This window comes from Urocitellus parryii, chromosome 7 (genome assembly GCF_045843805.1).
Source record: "Urocitellus parryii isolate mUroPar1 chromosome 7, mUroPar1.hap1, whole genome shotgun sequence".
Classification (NCBI taxonomy): domain Eukaryota; kingdom Metazoa; phylum Chordata; class Mammalia; order Rodentia; family Sciuridae; genus Urocitellus; species Urocitellus parryii.
This window is the reverse complement of record NC_135537.1, coordinates 110,721,614-110,745,998: the sequence shown is the minus strand read 5'-3', so window position 1 is coordinate 110,745,998 and position 24,385 is coordinate 110,721,614. Positions and strand designations below refer to the sequence as shown.

The window sequence follows — 24,385 nt, the reverse complement described above, 5'->3', positions numbered from 1 at the left end:
TCTTGGTTACAAAGAATTCCAAATAGCACACACACAAAAAAGTTGATTGTGCAAAGTGAAGTATTGAGAGGAGAATAGAAACAGAAAGATGGCTTTCAACCTGGTGAATTTAATCATGTTGTCCAAAAAAGCATAGGTGCCCGACATTGATGCATAATTTATTCTGGGAACAGTAGGGAGCTTGAAGGATGGAAAGGAAGGAAACAGTCAAGAACACCAAAAATATTCTTAAAAAATTTAGGGAAGAAGAGATCTTTGATATCATGCTTTCATTCAATCTATTCACATTTACTTACAAATTAAAATGTATCCTATTTTAGATAGAGGTGACTGAATCAACCTGCAAAGTGGGCTCATGCTGGAAAAAAGAATCCTGTAATCAGAGAAATGATTTCTAATGCTCATTACAAGTGACTCATATTTATTTTTCTATTTTTTTCCATTGCAGATAAAGTTCACCCTACCTAGTACATGCAGTATCTATCTAAGGGAAAAATGGCCTTGAATGACCAAATAGAAATAAAGCTGATGGGATCCAGCCTTCATTCATAGAATGTTATAAGTTATCTAATCAAGTTCTGTATTCTACAGCTGGGAAAATTGAATTTTCATACAAGGGAAATAGCTTTGTCAGGGATGACAGCAGATGAATGGCTCTTGGTCTCATGAGTGTGGGCACAGGGCCCAAACTGCTCACATTTTATCACCATCCCGAATTACAATGCCTGTTACAAAGTGAGCATGAGGTATTCTATAGATATTTTAGGTGAATTACATGAATACATGACTGACAGAAGGAATGAATGTGACATTGTCAGATCTGGGCTAGTGATGAGTTTGCCAGCATCTGTGCAGTTTAAGATAATGATTTGTTGTGTAACATTTCCTCAGAAATATCATTTTTGAGACATGTTGGTTAAAGAAACAATGGCCAGGTGCCAATGGAAGCAGGTATTGAGACATTTTGAAGTAACTTTAATTCTTTTTAACTTTTGTCATTTTTCAGTGGTATTGCTTATCAGTGGAGTCACAGCTGTCTTAGAGATGTTTTGCCAAAGCCACCCTGCAACATGTGACTCTTTGAGCTGCCCTGGACATACTTTTACTCATATCCACAATACATCTTCAGCAGTGGTGATGGGCAGACACTTGCTTTTACCCTATCTGTAGCAATTTAAACAACCAGGAGGAAGTACTTGAAGCAAAAATAGGACTCATTCTAAAGGCAGTTTTCAGAAATAAAGAAATGTACAAGAGGGAGAGAAATAAAGACCATACATATTTAAACTACTTGACAAGAGAACAAAAGGTGTTAAACAGGTCATGATAAGCAAAATATATCTAGGTCTTGAAGAAATCTACAAAAGATTGGAAAACACCTTTTCAAGTACAGGGCAAAGAGAAGAAGTTGATAGCAGACCTTGATGTGCAAACTAGTCAAGTTCAGGTGGAGGAAGAGCATATGCCTCTCATATGAATTCTTGGAAGCTACTCCCTACAAATTTAAGTGGTAGTTGAGAGTAACATTTAAAGTGGCTAAAGATTGTCTGGACAATAGCTTCTGTGCTCCACACAGTCAGGTTCAAGTGCAAGAGAGGTCTTTGTAAACAGAGTTCCTGGCAGTGCTCTGTGATACAAGAGGGGTCACTAAAGCTGTTTAGGGACCCAGGTAAACTTCCAGCCTCCTTCTTCATCTCTACACACAAAGGCTTGTCCCTGGTGGAAAGAATGAGTTTTGACATTACAGTGAGGACTCAGGGATGTGGAAAATGCCATCTCTGTCTTGTTGGGTGACACATCAGCTGGATGATAAGGAAGTGTTTGCACCTCTGTTGGGGGATTTGAAAGTTGAGAAAAGTAGTGGAAGTCTTCCTCATGGCTGGCAGTGCTGTGCAAGGGGGTTGTTCTTTCACCTCCATAGTTGATTGGCACATCCTCTCTGGGGACATTTTCATAATCAATTACATCACTCGGAAAATGGGAGTATGTGCTAGCCACTCTTCTGGGATGAGAGGCGAGGGTACTGTAGTTAGCTGGTGTCGTCAATGGTGTTGAGGTGTTTCAATCCAAGTGTTTGAAGCACCCAGGGATCAACATGGGGCCCAGGTGGTTTTTCACAGTTAGCAAACTCACTAAAGAGGTTTCTCTTGACATTTTTGGGATGGGGGATCTCAGCAGGAGAGTATCCCTGATCTTTGTGTTTCCTCTTCCCCTTTCTGAATTTTCCACACACTTTGGAGAACTCATCTGATGACAAAAATTTCTGAAGAAGTGACATTTGAAAATTATACTTCCTTTAAGTATCTACTAGTTACCCTCATTCTTTAGAAAAAATAGGTTAAATTTCTAATATTTTTTCACATACAAGTAAAATGGATTAGATTAGTGTCTGTTACTAAAGTAAAATCCATGATAACATCTTATTTATTAGGAACCTGAATTCATTTCTTACTCTCAGTTTGAAACTTGAAAGAAGCAGAGAATGTCTTGAAGATTTCAAATCAGGGACGTAATAATTTTTACAATGATGACAATAAAAGCAATTGTTTATTGAATTATTACTGATAAAGTAAACAAATTATCATTTGTTATAATTTATGAATAATTGATCACATGCACTATTTCTTTGGATATAGATACTCTTGAAAATCTCTATTAATGAGGAAACTAAGGCACAGACATATTTGTGACTTGCTAAGTATCCCTTAGCCTAGAATTAAACCTAAGTTATCTGAATATAGATAAAACTCTTGTTTAAACACTATACAACATTCTTTGTGTTATTTCATTAACTTTCAAAGCAATCCCTTGAAAAAAGTTATTTTAAATCTTGGAGAACTGAGGTCAAGAAAGGTAAAGCTAATTAATGTCATTTAATAATTTAATAATGTCTTTTTCAAGGAATGTTGGCTGGAGTTAGAAGCCCAGGCTAGTCATTTTTTTTAAGAAAGCTTACTATACAGTAATCAAATCTAATATCTTTTCTTCTCTGAACTGTTGGATTCAGTAAAGGCATCAGACACATAATCAATTTAGATTACATAATATCAAATAATAGTTTGTCTAAGAGTAAAGTAGAAATTGGTCATAGAAACAATAATGATAACATAATGGCAAACACATACTAAAAAAACATAAAACTAAAGAAAAAAGAACACAAAGAAACTATAGGCAAGCTATCTTTGAGTTGGAAATAGCTCATTTAAAAGTATAAGAAAAATGTGAATAAAAGATAATGTAATTGTATATACTGAATTGGTGCTCAAGATACTAGGCTCCAGTAATCATAGCATCTTAGATTGAGAGAGATTTTTCACAGATTTTTAGTTTTTGTAGCTAAAGGTAACCAAATCCCTAATTGAGAATGATTTTCCTAAAGTCAGAAGATAATTAAAACAACTGAGTTTTTAAATCTCTGACTTCCACCTAACTCTCCTTTTGATCATCCTGTTTCCTCAGCAATCCCCTAGCTTTTGATATATAAGAAACTCCTTTTGTAATAATGTCTGGAAAGAATCTGCAATCTAGATACTTCTAAGAAACAATACATAAAAGTTCTAGTGAAAGTCATGTACTTCCTTAAGAAATATTATACATTCTGTTCACATATCCCACGACATGTTGTTGAGTACACTTCTTGCTTTTAATTAAGAAATTTTACATAAATGGTTTCCTTTCTTAAATCACTGCCCTGACCTTATAAAAAAGATTATTACACACCTTGGCCTTTTCTTCAAGACATTTAACCAAAGTAGAATTCAGGTATTGTCTGAGGTGATTATTCTCTTCATGTAGCCTAGCAAGTTCTTCTTCCTTCTGAACCATAGTATCTTGGAGCTGCAAAAAGCAGACAATGGTGAAGGTTGCTCCACTGTATTGACTTTGTAACTCTATAATAATGCCACTGTGCCTCAGCCTTCTTAAACTTGATTATTCTTCTGTTTGTTTTATGAACACAATTTCAGGGAGTTCTCGTCCTCCGAGACTGAAATCAACAACCCCCTACCACCTGATTGTTCAGTTTTGTGCTCTGAATTTTTCATTCATTACAAAGTATTTGAGGGTATTATATGACTTTTAAAATTTTAACCACAAGGGAGTCAGGTAGGTGTAAAGGAAAATGAGCAGCATTCAACTGTTTAAACATAGAAAAAGGTATTTAGAAACGTTTACCTGGACTCCTTCCTTGAACATCAAAAAAAAAGAAAAAAAGAAAGAAAGAAAGAAAAAAAAAAGATAGTTGACTGGTGCCACACTCTGATTGATCTGTCTGTATGTTCAGTAGATCATATTACTTTTGGGGAACAATTAAGAATAAAATATGGAAAATGAAACAATATCTGGAAAAAACCTTTTTCATCATCATTAATTCTCCAGGCAATTATCCATGTTTATCATTTTAAAATACTGACATGATTCCATTTGGTCTTTCCATTAGCCCTCTGAGGTATGCCGTATAAATATTCCAATTTCATGGATGAGGAAATAGTGGACGTGATAGGTCACACAGCTAAAATGTGATATAGTCAGAGCCTGACTTCATGTCTTCCTAAAGTGTTATTTGTGTATATGAGTGTGTGTGTTTATTGGGGGGGGGAGAGAGAGAGAGAGAGAGAGAGAGAGAGAGAGAGAGAGAGAGAGAGAGGAAAATAAAGAAGGAGGGAGGGAAGAGAGATTGTTCATCTAACACCTCTCTCTCTCTCTCTCTCTCTTTCTCTCTCAACATATGCTCATTTTAGTTCTAAAGTGAGTTAATGTGAATTTTAAAAGGAAAAAAGAGCAGCGTGAACTTAAGGGAGGATGCAAGTGGAGAATGGACTGCAGGGTACATGGCCAGTCTCAATGTTCTGACTATCCACACATACCTGTTTATTTCTGTAGAGCTGTGAGGAAAGCTGAGCTTCTTCCTAGGAACATGAGTTCAGAATAGGAAAACTCGAATTAGAAGATGACTCTATGAGAATATACAAAATGGGTAGCATAGAAAACACACTTTTGACTTATGTGCAATGAACTCACCAAACCATTCCCAAAGTGCAATAGGTTCAATTACCTTTCTAAAAATAGCTATTGCTTCTTACAATAGAATAAAATATTTAAAGCTTTCAGAAGAAGGAAGCAAGCTGTGACAGACAAATATTTATACAATCTATGCCAAAGTTTTTAAAGAAGTGGGATTTTTTTTTTCTTTTTGGAACTAAGTGGTCACATTCTTCCCTTTATATGTATATTCTTGTTGGTTAAATTAATAAAGACTCTCTCAGCTGCATCATTAATTCATTCAAATGTTTATTAACCTTTCCCTCCCACTAACCATAATATTGCAATCCCACTATCTTTTTATAATTTTTATTTTATTTTCTAAGCGTCAACACTTAATAATATAGTGTTTGGCTTGATAATCTAATAACATTTTTATGCTATTATTTCCCTTTCTGTCTGCCTACCTGTTAAATCTAATGGATAGAATTCAGAATTTGATGTAGTAGCAATTTCTACTTTTAAATAATTTGCACCTTGTTTCTCTGAAGACCATGATAAAAACTGCAAAATTCTACCTTCTCTGTTTCAACTGTTTTCATCTGTATATTTTTTATGCTTTTACAAAGAATTTTTTTTCATATTTGACAGCAAGCTATGCCTGTTAATCAAAAGCATTTGGGCATGCTTAATTGGTTTTTTACTTTATTCCCCCTCATTAATACCATTCTCTTTCTCTGTTCTACTTAAACTGTTGTTACTGAAGTATTTTTTATTAAAATAGGGTAATGAGTAAGAAAACAGGAATCCAATTTTATAAACAGTTTGGGTTCAGATTTTGGGCATTTTATCTTTGCTGTTGCTTATAGTAAAAAAGTAAAACTGAACGACTTTATCCATGATATGTAATTGTGCTTCAACATTTTTAGGTTTTCATTTTTTTGTGTGCCTTTCCTTAACTCCTGTGTCCACCAAAGGAGCATATGTCAAACAATAGTATAGGTATTTAATTCTAAGACATCTGAAACTTTTTAGAGAAACTTAACTATTTATACAGAAATTCACTTAATTTTATAAAAATGTTCACTAACCTTCAAGTCAAGATTAATACATCCATAATTTTCCATCAATGTTATACTTTCCTCCCACTTTGAAATCCTGTGTGTGTGTGTGTAAGAGAATAATTGTTTTTACTTACAAGGCATTGTCTATAGAATCTCCTCTATGTAATAAAAGATGAAGTTATTCATTCTTGTTTCTTTATCATACTTTAGAAACTTTCCTGAATTTCAAAACTAGCATCTTGACTCCAAAAACATTCTACTAGGATGTTGTTTATAAGATATGACCCAGAAAGTTTCTTTCAGTGAGTTGGGAATCTCAAAGTACTATAAAGTAGAGGGAGAAACATGTGTTGTCCAGCAAGAAAGAGGAAGAATCCCATTTTCACTATTTGGCAAGTACAAATAGAAGAAATTAAGGTTGTAAAATTCAAGACTCTTTGGACTAACTTAAATTGTTTATAACATCCCTTTTTCCAGAGTCCCAGACCATGATGCTTTGCAGCCACATTGCTTGAAAAGGGCTCCAGGTCTACCACTAAAGCAGAAGAGCTGAACTTACCCTGTGCCTGTGGTGCTTGTTGGGGCTCACTGTTGTCCAGGAGACCAGCAGCCCAGAAAGAGACCCAAGTCTCCGTGGAAACATCAACACTAGTTTCTGACGGTGTAGTGGAATATGGGCAATTACAACTCTGGTCTCCTGCAAAATACTGGTCTTGGCAAGGCAGAATGGTGTTCTGTGAAATTCAGTATAAGGAGCTGGGGTGGAGGGGGGTGTCCCAGGAGATTGGGCGATGGAGATGTGGAGGGAGAGAAGGATGGGAGAAACACACAGAAATTACATGCAGTTAATCAAGAAACAGTGAAGGTGTTAAATTTAGATCCAGATTAAATTTTGAGTGGTTTAATTATAATAACTTAAAAGGAATAAGCTCTTATGACTTTCCTAACATTTCCACAGGTCTCTTGAACAAAGAATAGACTACTATTGGATGAATCATATTTATATTTTCTGTTGTAATGCTTAGCTCACCTAATAAGCCAGTCAGAACTATCTTAATTGTATTTCTATTTCTAATCACCTTGGAAGACAAAGAACCCATTAAAAAGGATGAAAAAGCAGAATATGGCATCTTATAGACTAACTTCTGAATCAATAATTGTCTTATGCTTCCCTTCCTCTTCTCCTCCAAACTAACATTCTGTTGGATCTTATGGGAATCTGAATAGAGATACACACAAACACATGCTGTGTATAATGTATATGCAAATATTATATATATATATATGTATATATATAATGTATATATGTGATATGCATATATATATATATACATACACATACATATAGTTATATACATACATACTTGTATAATATACATACATATAGACATATACATATATAGACATAAGTGCATATGTATATATAAGTTCTCTCTCTCTCTGTTCTATAGATAATTAAATAAACTTTGTTCCTTGTAGGTGATTAAACAAACTTTGCCCCAGCTCCAGTCAGAGCAGCATAACATCACTCCAAGTAAACATCTAAAAGCTGAAAGAAATAAGCAAAGACTGCAAGCTCTAGATCTCTCCATCACTAGGGCTCAATGTCCTTGCAAAGTTATCCTGCCACCACTAACTGCCTGGCGTGTGTTCTCACTGTGTTCTGATCCAGGGAGTACCTCCCTGCTTGCCACTTCTAAAACCTCAAACATACACTCTTTCCAAATCTCCAAACAAGGACAAGTATGCAGCCTTCCTGGGTTAATTTGTACAACAGTCCATTCCTAATTATTTGTGAATGTTTAATCAGGTAAAAGCCATTTATTCAAGCAGAGCCTAGGTTTAGATAAACTCCTTTTGACTACTACGAATCTTTTGTTGGCTTGAGTACTTTCTTGGTCATAACATAAACAGAAGGGGGGGGGGAATGAGTCAATTAAGTCACACTTTGTTAATGTTCCCAGTGAGTTAAGTCTTGGAAAAGAAAAAGAAAAGAAAAAAAAAAGTTCAGAAGCAAGTGTAGCTTGGGGAGTACAGAGCAAAGAAGTTAAGCCAAAAGTTTATCAAGAGCTATTTTTCTTGTTTTCATTTTAAAAGCATGTTTGCAGACTCCTTCCTTGAGGTTATTATTGGAATCGATCTAAACTATTAGGCAATTGACACCTGAGAAGAAAACAAACCCCAAATACTCTTACAGTAGTTCAACTCCAAGTGTTTGCAAATATGTGCATAATCTGGAAGAAGAGGAGGAATGAAAAGTAAGTGCAGGTGAATAGGTGAAATTTGGGGGAGATATGAAGGATAAAAATAACAGGGAGAAAGGCAGTGGGAAAGGAAGGGAGAAAGAGAGAGAAGACAGATGATAATAAAAAGGAGACAGGAGAGGATCTATTTTAATTGGTAGATAGCAAAGAAATCTTGCTCCAAAAATGGAATAAATTCTCAGTACAAAGTTTATTAGTTTTCAGAGCCCCAGGGTTTGCCAGAGGACTAGCAAACGCCGGTTCCTTACTTACCATCTTGCACACTTAACTTTTTCTTAAAGCCAGTGGGAGCTTTAAATGGAATGAAGGGAGGAACTATAAGAGGCGAGTTCTAATCTGCGGAGCCGGTGACGCTCGGGGTTCCTGGCGAGCGCTGCCCTCTGGTTTGGTGGGAGGCTGTCAAACAGGTGACGGTGAGCTTGCAGACACCAGCTGAAGCCAGAGTCACTTTCACTCTGGCGACCACGACAGCAAGATCTGGGACCTGCGGGTGGGCTCCCGGCTTGCTCTTGGCTACCGGGTATGCTGCGCCGCTTCAAAACCCACGCACCTATGCGCTGGCTGCACACCTGGCGCAGGACGTCAGAGGCTGGTGGTGGCAGCGCAGCCCTGAGGGACCCTAAGGCCAGCGCTTCCTCCTGCGCCACACCGCAGCCAGGCAGGGCAGGGCGGAAAGTCTGCCTGGGCAATGGTGAGGGATGGCAGGTCCCAAACCTGTATTTCAGGGATGGGGTGGCACTTGTGGAAGCCAGTCCTACAGCCCCAGAGCTAGTATTATGCCTATCTATCTTTTGTCCACATGATAACAATGTAATGCTAACTTGTATTATGTTGTACATTTATTTTAATTAATTTATTTTCCCTATTTGATGGACCTTATTTTGCCCAATTCTGGAAGTGGAGGTGACATATTTCAATTCTATAATATAAATTCCCCAAGAATAGCGATTTCTGCTCACTGCTGTCTCCAAAATGCCTGGCACAATTTCTGACACATAATAAATGCTCAGTAAAGATTTGTTTAAAAGAATGAATTAAGCTACACATTTCTGAAATCTAAAGCATCTTTCTCTGTGTAGGCCTAGCCTCACAACTATATTTATATAAAATAAATTCATTAAGAAAAAATAGTGTAAGCATTTAATTTCCTCTGTCTTTTCTCTTACATTTGATTCTCACAATTCCTAAAATACTATGCCTACCATAGAAAGAAGAGTAACAACATCTTTGAAACTATTTATCTACAACTAATAGTAGCTTCTCATTTCAATTTACCTTCTAATTAGATATAAAATACTTGATGATGGCCATAGGAGAAAGGATACTTATTGTCCTTGTTACATCCACGAAGGAAGGAAGCACTAAGGTTAAGAAAACTCACCAATGTTAACACAATTGGGAAGTGGCAGGCTTTGGATTTGAACCTCTGACTAACTACTATGCCTATGGCATTTGACTTTAACTTCTCTCTATTGCATGTTATTGCTATTGATCAATGGGCATTGTTATGGACTGGGTTGTGTTCCCCATAAGTCATATGTTGAAGCCCTATACCCAATGTTACTGTATTTCAAGACAGGTGTAGGAACTGAAAATAACGTCTGATTCTGGCTTGCACAGCCCTTTCTCTACTCTGGCTTTGACCTTTCTTCGTTCTTCTTTGTACTCTACTCATGACCCTTAGCACTCAGCAAAATGACTAGGACAGAATGGATGTTAATTAAGTACTGTATATCCAAAATTAAGAAAGGAAAGGAGGGGGAAGCTGCTTCTCTTGGAGCAGTCCTTTTCTCCTGCTTCAATGACATTTATTTGAAAAACACTTTCAGATTAATAGTAGTAGGTTTGGAGATCGCTGCCTGGAATGTGGATGAACTGGATCAGTCAACACTGACTCATTTCAGTATGTGACATGAAGGACTGGTCCATCTCTGCTCTAACTGTAACAAGAAAAAAAGATGTAATGGCTGTAAGGCCCTGAGATTATGGGTAAGGAGAACATATCAAAATGCATTTAATTCATAAGAATCAGTGATCTTTTTCAAGGCAAAGAACTGTTCATGCTTTTAGTCCTGCCAGCAACACAATATGTTTGGCAAAACCCTCATTCATTTTTTGATGAGCAGCAGGGACAGCAAAAGGAGGATGGAGTTGTGTTTTTGGAAACTTTCACAAATGACACAGGAGCCTCTGCAAAACAGATTTTCTTTTGGCTCCCAAAATGATACAAAGTAGGTAATTGACTAAACATGGTATGCAAAAAAGGACTATAAGCTTTGCATCAAAATATACCCAGATTTAAGCTGCTGTGCTATGATTGAGTCACTTGGGGTTATCTTAAGCCTCTTATTTGGGAAATTAGCATAGTAATACATACATTAGAAGTTACTTGAAAAACCAGCCATTTTTATTAATGCTTAATTATTTCCTAATTTGTTGACTAAATAATGGATAGTATCTCTTTTTACTATTAGGGGTGAGGGACTCTGCCTTTGAACACACATATGCTCCTGTGTCTTGTTTATTAAAGTAACTGAAAAAGAATGCTACATTTATAAAACAGGGTTTTTGTTTTCTGAGGGTAATACATAATTTTAAGAAGTTTTTGATTGGTTTTAAGCACAACAATATTTGGCAAATCATTAATACTTTATCTTGGTAGGTTGGGAGTATACATGATGGTGGAGAACCCCTAAACAGCAAAGAGCTATTGACAATTAAACATAAATCAGATCATAAATCTATTCTCAAATCAAAAACTAAGGGAAAAAACTAATTATTAAGATTTGATTTATGCATGACATCTTACTTAACATCCACTACTAAGGTATAAACTTAATTGTTACTATTATGATGATGACTAGTATTTTGAAACCTGCATCCCATAAACCATAATGGGAAATCCTCTGGCACTTATGTATCCACATATATGAAAGAAGGAGGTTAACATTTCTTTGTAATGTCAATGTAACCCACATAGATAGTTTTTCTTCTGCTAATAATAAGATTAGTTAAAACTGCCTTTTGTGTTGTGCCTAAAGCAATGGCGTTAAAGGGAATGTGGCTCCAAACAGCCCAATTGTTGAATCAGGGTACCACCTCCTGTCTGGGCAAAGATATAACAAAATAAGAGGTAATTTGACCTCTTATTTTGCACAAAAAAAAACAAGTCTGCAGACAGAGAAGGTTAGAGAGTGAGCAGAGTTTGGTCAGGAGATAAATAGGTTGGCATATGGAATATTCTTTTGTTTAACTCCATGATTATCCCATTAGTGGATTCGATAGTAAATGTAATAAGCAATTTCTAAATTTTTTCTATAAATATAGCTTTTCCCATTGATTCAATGGTTGAATCTCCAGGTAATGATAAAGATAATATTTCTTATTTCACCTGTTTGTAAAGAAAATTATTACATTTAGATAAAGTATATTTAGAGAAGATGTTTTACATTGGAAAATTTAACATTTCAATTTTTAGAATGTCTGAAGAACCTGACATATTTCATTTGTTGAAGCATAGTTTGAATTTCACCCCTCCAGAATAATATGCAGAAATCAATAATTTTAATAGAGACTTACTACTTGCCATGTCTGCATAGTAGCCAGTATATATGCAGTAACCTATGCAGTGAAAAAAACTGTTTCTACATGAACAAAAGGCATGAAAAATAGAGTCAATTGTTAATCCTGGTAACAAAAATGTAAAAAATAATGAATTTGAAAAACTTCTAGCAGTTTACTAGATAGAAAAGAGAAAGGCCTTGGATGCATTCAGGAATGAAATATTCAGTTTGGAACTGAGTCAGATCAGCTCTGTATGGAAACGTGTATGCACATGTGCACTCGTGTGTGTGTGTGTGTGTGTGTGTGTGTGTGTGTGTGATTTGTGATATTGTTTTATTGGAAGTTTCAGTCAGAATTTACTTTAATATCTTTATAACTACCTCAGCTCTTTATTTATTTTATCAAGGCAAATCACATACTATAGTAATCCTCACAAGTTTAAAATATTTTCAGCCTAAGGGCATATCTTTCAAATGGTAACTATTCACTTCATCTTTGAGAGATAACTAGGAAATATATGCCAATCTGTATTCATTGCAAAGTGAGACAAACCTTTTCTGTACTTGCTAGCATTGCTTTCTGGCTTTTCTCATAATATAGTACTTCAAAATAACATTTGTGGCAAGTTAGAATAAATTGTTAAGGCTTCTCCTGGCTGTTGATAGTTATGGGAGTTCTCATTTCCCCCAGGCCTCACCAGGGCACCCTGAGAACAGAGGATATCATTATCTCACAGGCCTGTGACCTATTATGCTTTTCCTAATTTCTTTTCAGCAGATTGATTATCAGAATATAAGAAAAAGACAGAGTTTACAGAATGGGAGAAAATCTTTGCTAGCTATTCCTCCAACAGGGGTTTGATATGCAGAATATATAAAGAACTCAAAAAACTTAATGCCAGAAAAATAAATAATCTAATTAATCAATGGTTAAAAGAACTAAACAGACATTTCTCAGAAGAAGAAATACAAATATCCAACAAATATATGAAAAAAATGTCCAACATCACTAAAAATTAGGAAAATGCAAATCAAAAGTATATTGATATTTATCTCACTCCAATTAGAATGGCAATAATTAAGAATACAAATAATAATAAATGCTAGTGAGGACATATGTAGAAAAGGCTATACTCATACATTTTTGGTGTGACTGAAAATTAGTACAACCCACTTTGGATAGCAGTATGGAGATTCATCAACAGAAAGGAATGAAAACATCATATGACCATTTCCTGTTCTACATCAAAAAGAACTAAAATCTGCATTCCATTGTGCACATCAATGTTAATAGTAGCGCAATTCACAATAACCAAGTCATGAAACAAGCCCAGGTGCTAGAAAACAGATGTATGAATAAATAAAATGTAGTATATACACACAACAGAGTTTTATTCACCCATAAAAAAAAGAATGAAATTCTGGCATCTCAGAATAAATAAATGGAACTGGAGAACATCATACTAAATGAAATAAGCTAAACTCAGAAAATCAAGGGACAAATGTTTGCTCTTATATATGGAAACTACAGTAAAATAGGGCAAAAAAAGTGTGTGTGTGTGAGTGTGTTTGTGTGGTGTGTGTGTGTGTGTGTGTGTTGGGAGAGAATTCCATGAAAATAAAAGGGAAATCACTGGAGTAGAGGAAAGGATAGAGCCAGAGGAAGGAGAGAAGAGAAAAGAGAGGACAGTCAAATTAAATGATCAAATTATACTATCTATATAAGAATATACTATAGTGAATTTTGCCTTTCTGTTGTCCTTTACATATACTTTATATATCTGCATTATTTAATATACATACATATTCATAGATATGTACATATATTATATACAGGTGTGTATATATATATATATATCCATATGATGTACAAATCTTTGACCAATTTTACACCCCTCCCACATCCACACCATCAAGAGATGGCTCCATGTTCTCTTAGAATTGTTGCTTGCCAATAAGAAATCCAAGGCCAATCTGCTAGCTTCTTTTGTAGGTAATCTGTTGTAATTATGACTATTGTTCTTTTACATGTGCTTTTTCAATATTTAAAGCAATCACTGTAATTCCATCATTCTATTCTTGTGTTCATTTATCCTAATTGTCACTAGTCATCTTCAAAACAGGTCATCAACTCTTTCTTTCTCTCTCTTATTATTAATGAATTCTTCTATATTTCTTTCTGTTGTTTCCCTTTAAAACGTTAAGAAGAGTTGTAATTTCAGGATCTATGTCTACATTTTGTTCAAAGACTGGGGTCCTCTTACATCAGAATGAAGACAAATAGATTTTATGAATTATTAGGCTTGGAATCCTTTTCTGATCACAGAAATAAGCTTTAAGTTTTCTTTCATCTGTAAGAATCTAAATAGGAAGGGTTGAATCTAAAGGAGATTTAAAAAGGACATGAAGAACAAAAAGGACCAGATCCCAAATTTGGACACCTAGTTGCCATCCAAGAAACAGTGAAGAGATTAGCCAGTGACCTTCAAGCACCAGGACTGTGCTCTGGAAAGAATGACACAGGACAGCATATAATTTCCCAAGCCTGAGCTGGTCTTCCAGGACAAGTGCCCGAGACCTCATTAAGCCAAGATAAAACTGTAGTTAAGTTATCCACCAATTATTAAACTTTCTGCTTAACCTGTGTACCTAATTTTATATCTTTTTAAATCTCTTCAATTAAAGTGATAATCCCAAAGATTTATTAATTATCTAGAACCAGTACAAAGTTCCAATTTGTGACAAAAGTTATTTTTTGAGTCTGTATAATTTTTGTTTATCTCTTAGGGCAACATGAACTGGAAATTCTCTTTGAAAGAGAGTCATTAATTAGGCTAGTCTGGGTTATATTCAGTTTACTACAATCTATTCTACATCTGCAAAGCCAGAAAAGTATCTGGTATAGTATTCACTCTGTCCTGCTCCCATTAGGTGATGTTGAATGATTGCAGCAGACACAAATCACAGATCCTGCATAAGTTCTTAAACAATGCAGCTGTAATTGTAGAAATGGCAGAGCAGTTACCCTTCTTGTTCTTCAATTAGCTAGAATGTTTTGAGCTGGACATCTATTTGGAACAATCCTTCATGCCTAGTTAGTTTTGCTTGTCAGTTTATATGATGGGACTCTGGATGCCAGAAGAACATATCAACCCCAGAAAGCAATTTTATGAGGAAGCCCATTTAACTTTTATGTTTTTATTATTTCTACTAGTAAAAGAAGTCTAAATTGGTGTACCATGTCCAGTGTTACATTTAGGATGCTACTGTTTGGTGGTCTGAAGGGTGAACAAAAGGGGTTAATCATAATCCTGTGCATGCAGTTGTCCATTGAGCTGACTGGCTTGAGAACATGGCATACTTTTGAATGTCAACTCAATTTGTAAAAGTAACTTGGACTCTTAAACACTTAGGTCTGTATAATAATTTATAGACATCAGATCAGAAACCCATAGAGTACTTTGGAAATTTATTTTGGTAGACTTTATTCCAGGAAAATCTCATCATGTCATTTTGATAGCTTAAACAGTATGCTAAATGTTCCAGGCAATTGCCTGCTAACTTGAAATCTTGTACGCTCAATATAAAAATTATGACCACTGAATTTTCAAGGAAAAAAAATGACTATGTTTTTATTTTCTTCTCCCAATTACATAGTATATTTATACTCTAAGTTCACAGGTCCAAAGAATTAAGATCAAGAAAGAGTTCAGATACCATCTGACCTGATCTCCATTGTCCATATATGACAATTTAAGTCCAAAGGCGAAGAATAGTTAATGTGGTTATGCAGACTTTTATTGAAGACCTAAGAATAGAATACAACTTCCTCTATCCAGTACTCTTTCAACTGCACAACAGATCATACTAAGTCTAACTATATCTTGAATATACTGTGGCCCAAGATTGCAAACTTTCAACCTCCAGTTATGATATGTTAACTATTAAAAGGAGACAAATTCTCTTTTCACTCAAATAAGGCTAAGGCAAAGAAATAAAGTTTAGATAGAAGACTGTTAATTTATTATTACAAATCAATTTGTTATTTTAATGCTGATAAAATTGAGTTTTAAAATGATATTTTTCAAGTAGAAAGGGAAAATAACTTTAAAAAAGTGGACTCAAGTAGCCATCTAGGGATATTTATTTCAATTTAACCAGACGTTCTTTTAATATCATGTCTTATCTATCCAGTGAAAACTAGAAAAAAAAAATTAGAAGAAAATGGCCCCGCCATTAATGAGTTTATTTGACTATACTCTGTCACTTCATAGTTTAAATGCCATTCTCAGCAATGTATGATGCAGTTAATTTTTTTCACATCTTAAAATTAAATTAGATTTCAAATTTGTTAAATTGTTTGACAACAAATCATCCAGTTTAGTTTGGATTCAAATTGACTCAAAGTTATTTCAATTTCTTCTGTGCCAAAGGCTTAGAATGGGGAGCAATTTACTTACATAACACAGAGGATGCTATATTTTTAACCAATTAAAAACTATAAATTAATATTTTATCATTTTACAAGTCTACAAAATGAACAATCATCACTTCTATTTTTTGTTCTAATTAGTTATACATGACAGTAGAATACATTTGATACATCATACATAAGTGGAGTATAACTTCTCATTCTTGTGGTTGTACTTAAAGTAGAATCACACCTGTCATGTAAACATATAAGCATATAGGGTAATAATGTCCTATTCATTCTACTATCCTTCCTACCTCGACACCTCTCCCCTCCCTTCACTCACCTCTGCCCAATCCAAAGTACCTCTATTCTTCCCTAGCCTTCACCGCTTAATTGTGAATTAGCACCACATATCAAAGAAAACGTTTGGCCTTTGTTTTTCTAGAATTTCGAGTGATATTCTCCAGCTCCATCCATTTACCTGCAAATACCATAAATCTATTCTTCTTTAAGGTATTTTTTTAAAAAATAAACTATAAGTAAACAGCAGAAAGATTAGTAGAGTAGAAGGAAGAGAATGGGGGCAGGAGAGTGCAGGGAATATATTGAGGATTGAATTAAAGTAATAATCCATTGTGTATATACACCACTTTTTCTATCAGGAAAGTTCAATCTTCTTTGACCTAGCAAGTAGCTTGGAAGGGACGCACTTGGAATGGGGAGGGAGGAAAGAGACATCAACCTAGCCAGCCAGATGAGCAGAATATACCCTATGGTGATCTATGGGCTGACAGATGTCACAGCCAGATTGCCCTCACATCCAACCACATTTTCTTTATTCATTCATCTATTGAAGGGCATCGAGGTTGGTTTCATAGTTTAACTATTGTGAATTGAGCTGCTATAAACATTGATGTGGCTGTGTCCCTGTAGCATGCTGATTTTAAGTCCTTTGGATATATATGGTGGAGTGGATAGCTGAGTCAAATGGTGGTTCCATTCCAAGTTTTCTGAGGAATCTCCACACTGCTTTCCAGAGTGTTTGCACTGATTTGCAGTCCCATCAACAATGTATGAGTGCTGTTTTTTTTCCCCAAATCCTCACCAACATTTATTGCTGCTTATATTTTTGAAAATTTCCTTTCTGACTGGAGTGAGATGAAATCTTAGAATAGTTTTGATTTGTATTTCTCTAATTGCTAGAGATGTTCAACATATGTTTGTTATCAGTTGTTTTTCTTCTTCTGTGAAGTGTTTGTTCACTTTCTTAGCCCATTTATTGATTGGGTTATTTGTATTTTTGGTATTGAGCTTTTTGAGTTCTTTATATGTCCTGGATATTAGTGCTCTATCTGAGCATGTGGTAAAGATTTTCTCCCATTCTTTAGGGCTTTCTCTTCACAGAAATAATGACTTCTAAGTGAACTGTTTTATAAATATGTTTATTTAATTTCTCTCCCTTTTTAAAAAATATGTTCAGACTATCTGTGTGGTTATGATTTTGAAGATAAAAAGTCTGAGGAAGATTTTGTAACACAAAATATGAGTTTCCATAGGAATTTTCACAGAAAATGATTTCTACTTCTTAAAAAAATTTGCTTGCACAATTCACAATAACCAATCTATGGAATTATCTAGATACTTGTTACCAGATGAATAGATTTTTAAATGTAGTGTATATATACACAAAGGAATATTATTCAACCATGGAGGAGAATGAAATTATGGTAATTGCTGTTCAATAGATGGAACCGAAGACCACCATGCTAAGTTAAATAAGCCAGACCCAGAAAGTCAAAGGCTGAATGTTTTCTCTGATTTGCAGAAACCAGTCCAAAGTAAGTGGGGAAAAGGAAGAAAAAAGAAAAAAGGAATTCCATCAAAATAGAAGAATGATCAGTGGATTACAGGAAGGGGATTTAGAACAGTCAAATGAATATTACCTAACTATCCTATGTACTTATAGGATTATACCACAGTAAATCTCAACATCATGTCTATCCACAAGATACTTACAAAAAAATAATAAAGATTTAAAGTAAACATCAGTAGAGTAGAAGGCAGGGAAATGGGGGAAGTGGAGGAAAATGAGAAGTATGGGGACTGAATTAAAGCAAATTATATTCCATGCTTTTATAATTATGTCAAAATGAATAATGATGTTATGTATGCTAAAAGTAACCTATTAAAAATGTTTAAAAATGGAAACAGCATGACATAAAAAACATAGCTGGAAAATGAAATTTTTAAACATAAATTATTCAATTTTTATAGTAAAAGAGAATATTAATTATTTGGAAGATACTCAAAAATAAATACAAGAAAGAAAGTTGAGCAGACAGAAGACCATGAAAGGTAAATTTAGAAGAGATCAAGAAGAAAATCCAGGGGATGAGGTTGTCACTCAGCGGTTGAGTGCTTGCCTCACATGTGTGAGAACCTGGCTTCCATCCTCAACACCACATAAAAATAAATAAACAAAATAAAGATATTGTGCCCATGTATAACTAAAAACAAATATTTTTTTAAATTATAAAAAAGAAAAAAATCGAATATGATGACAAAATTTAAATAATAAAAAAGTGATTAAGATTTAAAACTACATTAATATGTCCATGGAATACAAAGAGATATCTTTAGAATAGAAGTAGTGAGGTGGAGGAGTTATGAATAAACATAAAACCAAAGGAAAGAAATAATAAAAAATTTTGAAAGCAACAGCTAGGGAAAATAAAAGAGAACCAAACTTTACATGATTCATGTTCCTGAAGAAGAGAAAAAAACATACACATGGAATATGTATCAAGAGAGTTACAGATATGCTGCCCAGGTTAAGTATAATATAGCAAAATAACAAGTAAGACTGTCTCCATCCATCACACTAAAACTGGAGATTCCAGAGAAAGAGATGCAAAGAATTACAAATCACAAGTGATAGAATAGAGCCTACAAAAATAATAAATGCACAAATGAGATGCAAAAATCACAAAAGATTTGATCAATAAATGTAATAAATTCAAATTAATAATAAATTCAAATTGAAATATGAATTTGAATATAACATGTAATTATTAATCAACATTAAAAATTAATTATTTTATAATTTTATCATTTTATATAAAATAGTAAAGAACTATCATAAATAATACAAAAGGAGTTTTCAATAGAAATTTTAAAAACTTAAAAACCTAAAATGAAAAATTAAAAAAAATGGAAAATGGGAAAATTGACATATAAAAACAAAAAACTTAAAATATCCAATAATTCCTAGGTGTGCTGGCACACACCTCTAATTTCAGCAGCTCAAGAGGCTGAGGTAAGTTCAAAGCCAGCCTCAACAAAAGCTAGGCCCTAAGCAACTCAGTGAGACCCTGTCTCTAAATAAAACACAAAATAGGGTTGGGGATGTGGTCCAGGGCCCCTGAGTTCAATCCCTGGCACCTCCCCCCCCCACCACCAAAAAAAGGCCAATAATTATTCTTAACCACCTTTTCTTATTTATCAGGAAAAAATTCCCAAGCCAAAACAATTTTATGATTAATTATCCCAAATTTGGCATGAGCATATCGTTTTCTTTAAATTATAGGGGGGAAAAAGCTGTGTGATTTATTTCAAAAGGCCATAAAAACATAAGCCCTAAAATAAAATAAGGGTGGCATAAAAAGCAGACAATGGCCTATATACTTCTAAATGGAACAATTTATTATATTAATGTCTGTGACCTTTGGATTCTTTTAAATATAATTAAGATGGAACAACTTAGAAAGTATGGTTATTTTTTCCTGTTTTGTTGAAACATGATTGACAAATAAAATTATATGTGCTTAAGGTGTAAAATGTGATGTTTTGATATACATATGCATTGAGAAGTAGTTAAGATAATTAATCGCCTCACATAATTACATTTTCTTTTTTCTCCTCTGATGAGTACACTTCAATTCAGATTTATTCTCTAGCAAATAACAAGTGTATAATACCAGAGTCACCTTACTTTGCAGTAGGTCTCCAAAACTTATTCATCTTGTAATTAGAAGTTTATGCCCTTTTACGAGCATTCCCCATTTCCCTCATTCCCCCAACCCCTGGTACTATTTACCTGTAATTATTAGTTAGATATTTTTTAGATTCCACATATACATGATATCATGTAATATTTATATTTTTATTATGGTTTATTTTGCTTGGCATAATGTTCTTTAGGTTCACCCATGGCATCACAAATGGAAAACCTTTCTTTTTTAGGTTGAATAATATTCTAATAACATTTTATTATATATATTTAGCATACTTCATTTTCCATTCATGGACACATATGTTATTTCCATATTTTGGTTACTGTGAATTAACACTGCAATGAACATGGGGATGCAAACATCTCCTTAATAAAGTAATTTTATATACTCAGAATAACAATTGGTGGATAATAACATAATTGTAATTTCAATTTTTTGTAGTACTGTCTAAATTCCTGCTACTTGAAAGGCTAGGTCAGAATGATTGCATGTTTGGACCACCTAGGCAATTTAGAAAGACCCTGCCTTAAGATAAAAATAAAACAAAAATAACAAAGAGTTGGGTATATAGCTCAAAAGTAGAATGCTCCTGGGTTCCATTCCCAGTAATTAAATAATAATAATAATAATAATTTTTGGAGTAACTTCCATACTGTTTTCTATAATGGTTGTACAATTACATTTCACCAACAGTTTAGAAGGATTCCCTTTTTTCTACATCCTCACCAACACATGTTATCTTTTGGCTTTTAGAAAATAGGTACCTTCATACATGTAAAGAGATATCACATTGTAGACTCTGTTTTCATTTTCCAGATAATTAGTGAGGTTGAGTACATACTCATATAACTTTGGAACATTTGCCTAAATTTGGCTAAATACTCATATAACTTTGGAACATTTGCCTAAATTTGGCTAATTTACTTCTAAGTTACAAATTCATTTTGTGCTAATATAAATGAGATTATTTTCTTAATTTTCATTTTGGAAGTTCATTTTAGTGTATAAAAAATAAAACCAATTTATTTATGTTGATTTTGGAATTTGCAACTTTATTGAGTTTGTTTTTAATTCCAAAAATTTTCAGGGAAATCTCTAGGGGTTTTTACATATTAAAACATGTCATCTGCAAATAAATAATTTTACTTGCTCCTTTTCAATTTTTATGTCTGTTATTTTTTTTCTTTTCTTTTTTATCAAAGAAGGTTTTTATTTCATCTTCAAATCTAAAGCTTAATTTTGCTGGATACAAGATTCTTGGTTGGAACCCATTTTCTTTCAGAGCTTGAAGTATGTTGTTTCAGGAACTTCTAGCTTTCAGGGTCTGTGTTAAAAAATCTGACGTTATCCTAATTGGTTTTCCCTATATTTAATCTGATTCCTTTCTCTTGTGGATTTTAAAATTCTCTCCTTCTTCTGTATGTTGGGCATTTTCATTATAATGTGCCTTGGTGTGAATCTGTTGTGATTTTGTACATTTGGCATTCTGTGGGCTTCTTGAATTTGGATTTCCAATTCATTCTTCATGTTTGGAAAGTTTTCTGATATTATTTTATTGAATAGATTATTCATTCCTTTGGTTTGGACCTCTATGTCTTCCTCTATCCCAATAACTCTTAAATTTGGCCTCTTTATGCTATCCCATATTTCTTGAATGTTCTGCTCATGGTTTCTTACCATTATCACTGTGTGGTCTATGTCCTTATCAAGATTATATATTTATGTCCTGTCTTCCAAGTGGTCTACTCTGTTGGTGATGCTTTCATTTGAGCTTTTAATTTGGTTATTTTTTCTTTCATCTCAAGGATTTCTGGAGTTTTTTTTAGAACCCCTATCTCCCTGTTTAAGTGATGTTTTGCTTCCTGTATTTATGTAGCTTCTTGTCGAAGTGATCTTTCACTGCCTGTACTTGCTCTCTTACATCTTCCTTGAGTTCACACAACATTTTTAACCATGTACATCCTAAACTCCTTCTTTGTCATTTCTTCTTCTGTAGCTGCCAATAATTCTAATGATGTGGTGTCTTCATTTGTTTGGGGCACTTTCTTCCCTTGTCTTTTCATGTTGCTCGTGTGTCTTTCTTTCCAGCCCTGTGGATCTATATTATTATTGTTTTTATTCTATAGGTTTGTAGTGCTCTTGTAGGGTTCCAAGATCTCTCCTTTTTGGGGAAGGACAATGTTAACAGTTCCCCAATATCAACAATATACCACCTATGAACAATTTGTTGTTATTTGGGCATTTACAATTTAGTCTCGATGTACGGAAATGTTGGATTCAATTATTATCTAAAAATATAATCAGTAGTTTTGTAAAAAGGTTTACAGTTTCTATGGTGTACAATAAACTGGGGGTGGGGCTGAGGATGATATGCTGAGGAGGTAGGATGTGAGGATATAGAGTTAATATATCTTAGGATGTATGAAGGAGAAATCTAATGAAGAGGATTAGTAGCAAAAGAATAGACAGGAAGTAATTTAAGGTAGGCAAGTAAGTGGGATGACAATAGAGTAAATAAAACAAACACACATATGTATTTAGAAAAATACAGATGTTAAAACAGTAAAATTTTTGAGGGGGAAAGAAAAATAAAAGAATAAAAAGGAAAAGGGAAAAAAGGACATATACAACACCTCTATATTGTATTATTCAGATGATTTAGTCCTCAAAGTCCTATTTCATGCAAAGTTCTTGGTTTCACATATGTTGTGGATGTGGGGGCCAGAAGATAGAGGGTTAGAAGAGAAAAAACAAACAAACAAAAAACTCAAAGGAAGAAACCAGGGTTGTAGCTAGCTTTAGAGATCCGTATCTTTCATGCTTCACTTCTCATCCAATAGGTGGCATCATCTGTTGTAAGCTGGTATCTCTGCCCTCTGGATGGTGGAGGTAACCAGGGTGGGAAGACTGGTCCTGACTCAGGGTGCCTGGATGTGGGGAGTGGCCACCCAGAAAGCAAAGAGTAGTCAGGGAAAGGGAGGTAGAGCCTCTGAAAGAACAAACAGAAGATGCCCAGAACAGAGACCTTATTTCCAAAAACTGAGAACATGGCCCATGTCAATATTTTTCTGTAGCAGACAGATACATATTTATTGTAGTAATAAATGTTGCATGTTGATTCTGAGTTTCTGCATGATCCATTATTACAATTTCTATCTTCTGTGTTTCTAATGTCTTTTCAAATAAAATTTAAAATGGCATTGCACACACTCAGATAAAGTATTCTTAGTCCCCAGTCTTATTTTGTTTTCCCTGTGCTAGAAAATTGGGTGTATAATTTAGTTTCTGGTCAATAAAAATTAAGCCATGAATGACAGATATAAATTTTTTTATCAACAATTTTCTGGCCAGGCAATTCTCAGAGTTGCAGATAGATTTATTTGTCTTCTAAGAAAGTCCAAAGAAACACCTAAAGAATATCTTCTGTGTTGGCTTCTGGGTTAGGTGATCCTTCATTGCCACATATTACATGAAGATTTTTACCATGCCACTAATAAGTGCAGATGTTTTGAATTGAGAATACACAAAAGCCAAAATATGCAGTTGACTTTCAAAGACAGAATTAAACTCCATTGTACTATAATGCGTCTTTCATCCAGAGACATTTCTTTTAAGAATTCTTGTTGTTATATTCAAATTTTAACTCTACAGAAATATTTTCAACTGGTCTCAACACAAGCAGAGAGTGTAAGGTAGAAGATATTCTCATCAATGAACTAAAGTTTAGACCTCATGCTGAAAGCAAGTGGAACACCATAGTATCTTTTCACACATTTGCTCAATTTTTATGAGTTAACATAAAACATGTACCAAATATGGTTTCTTGCAGTAAATTTTAGAGCTTAAATGTGTTTTCATTTCTAGTCAGTTTATTTTCCCATCTACCCTTTCATGATTTCAAATGTTTAGTGGCTAATTCCCTTGCATAATGCCTTTTCTCTCAGCCACCAATGGCTTTTCTCCAGAGAGCCAATTGGAAAACTTAAGAGATGCCTGAACAGTTCCACTAGGATGTCATGCTGGCCTCTGAAAGTTCTTTTCATCTCCAATATGGCTTTCATCTGAGAGATCTCATTAAATGGCACAT

The 24,385-nt window shown here is 34.3% G+C and overlaps 1 pseudogene; it reads right to left on the bottom strand.

Moving 5' to 3' along the window:
* Positions 1–1,647: 1,647 nt before the first annotated feature.
* LOC144256102 (geminin coiled-coil domain-containing protein 1-like) lies at positions 1,648–8,563 on the bottom strand (annotated as a pseudogene).
* Between the last annotated feature and the right edge of the window lie 15,822 nt (positions 8,564–24,385).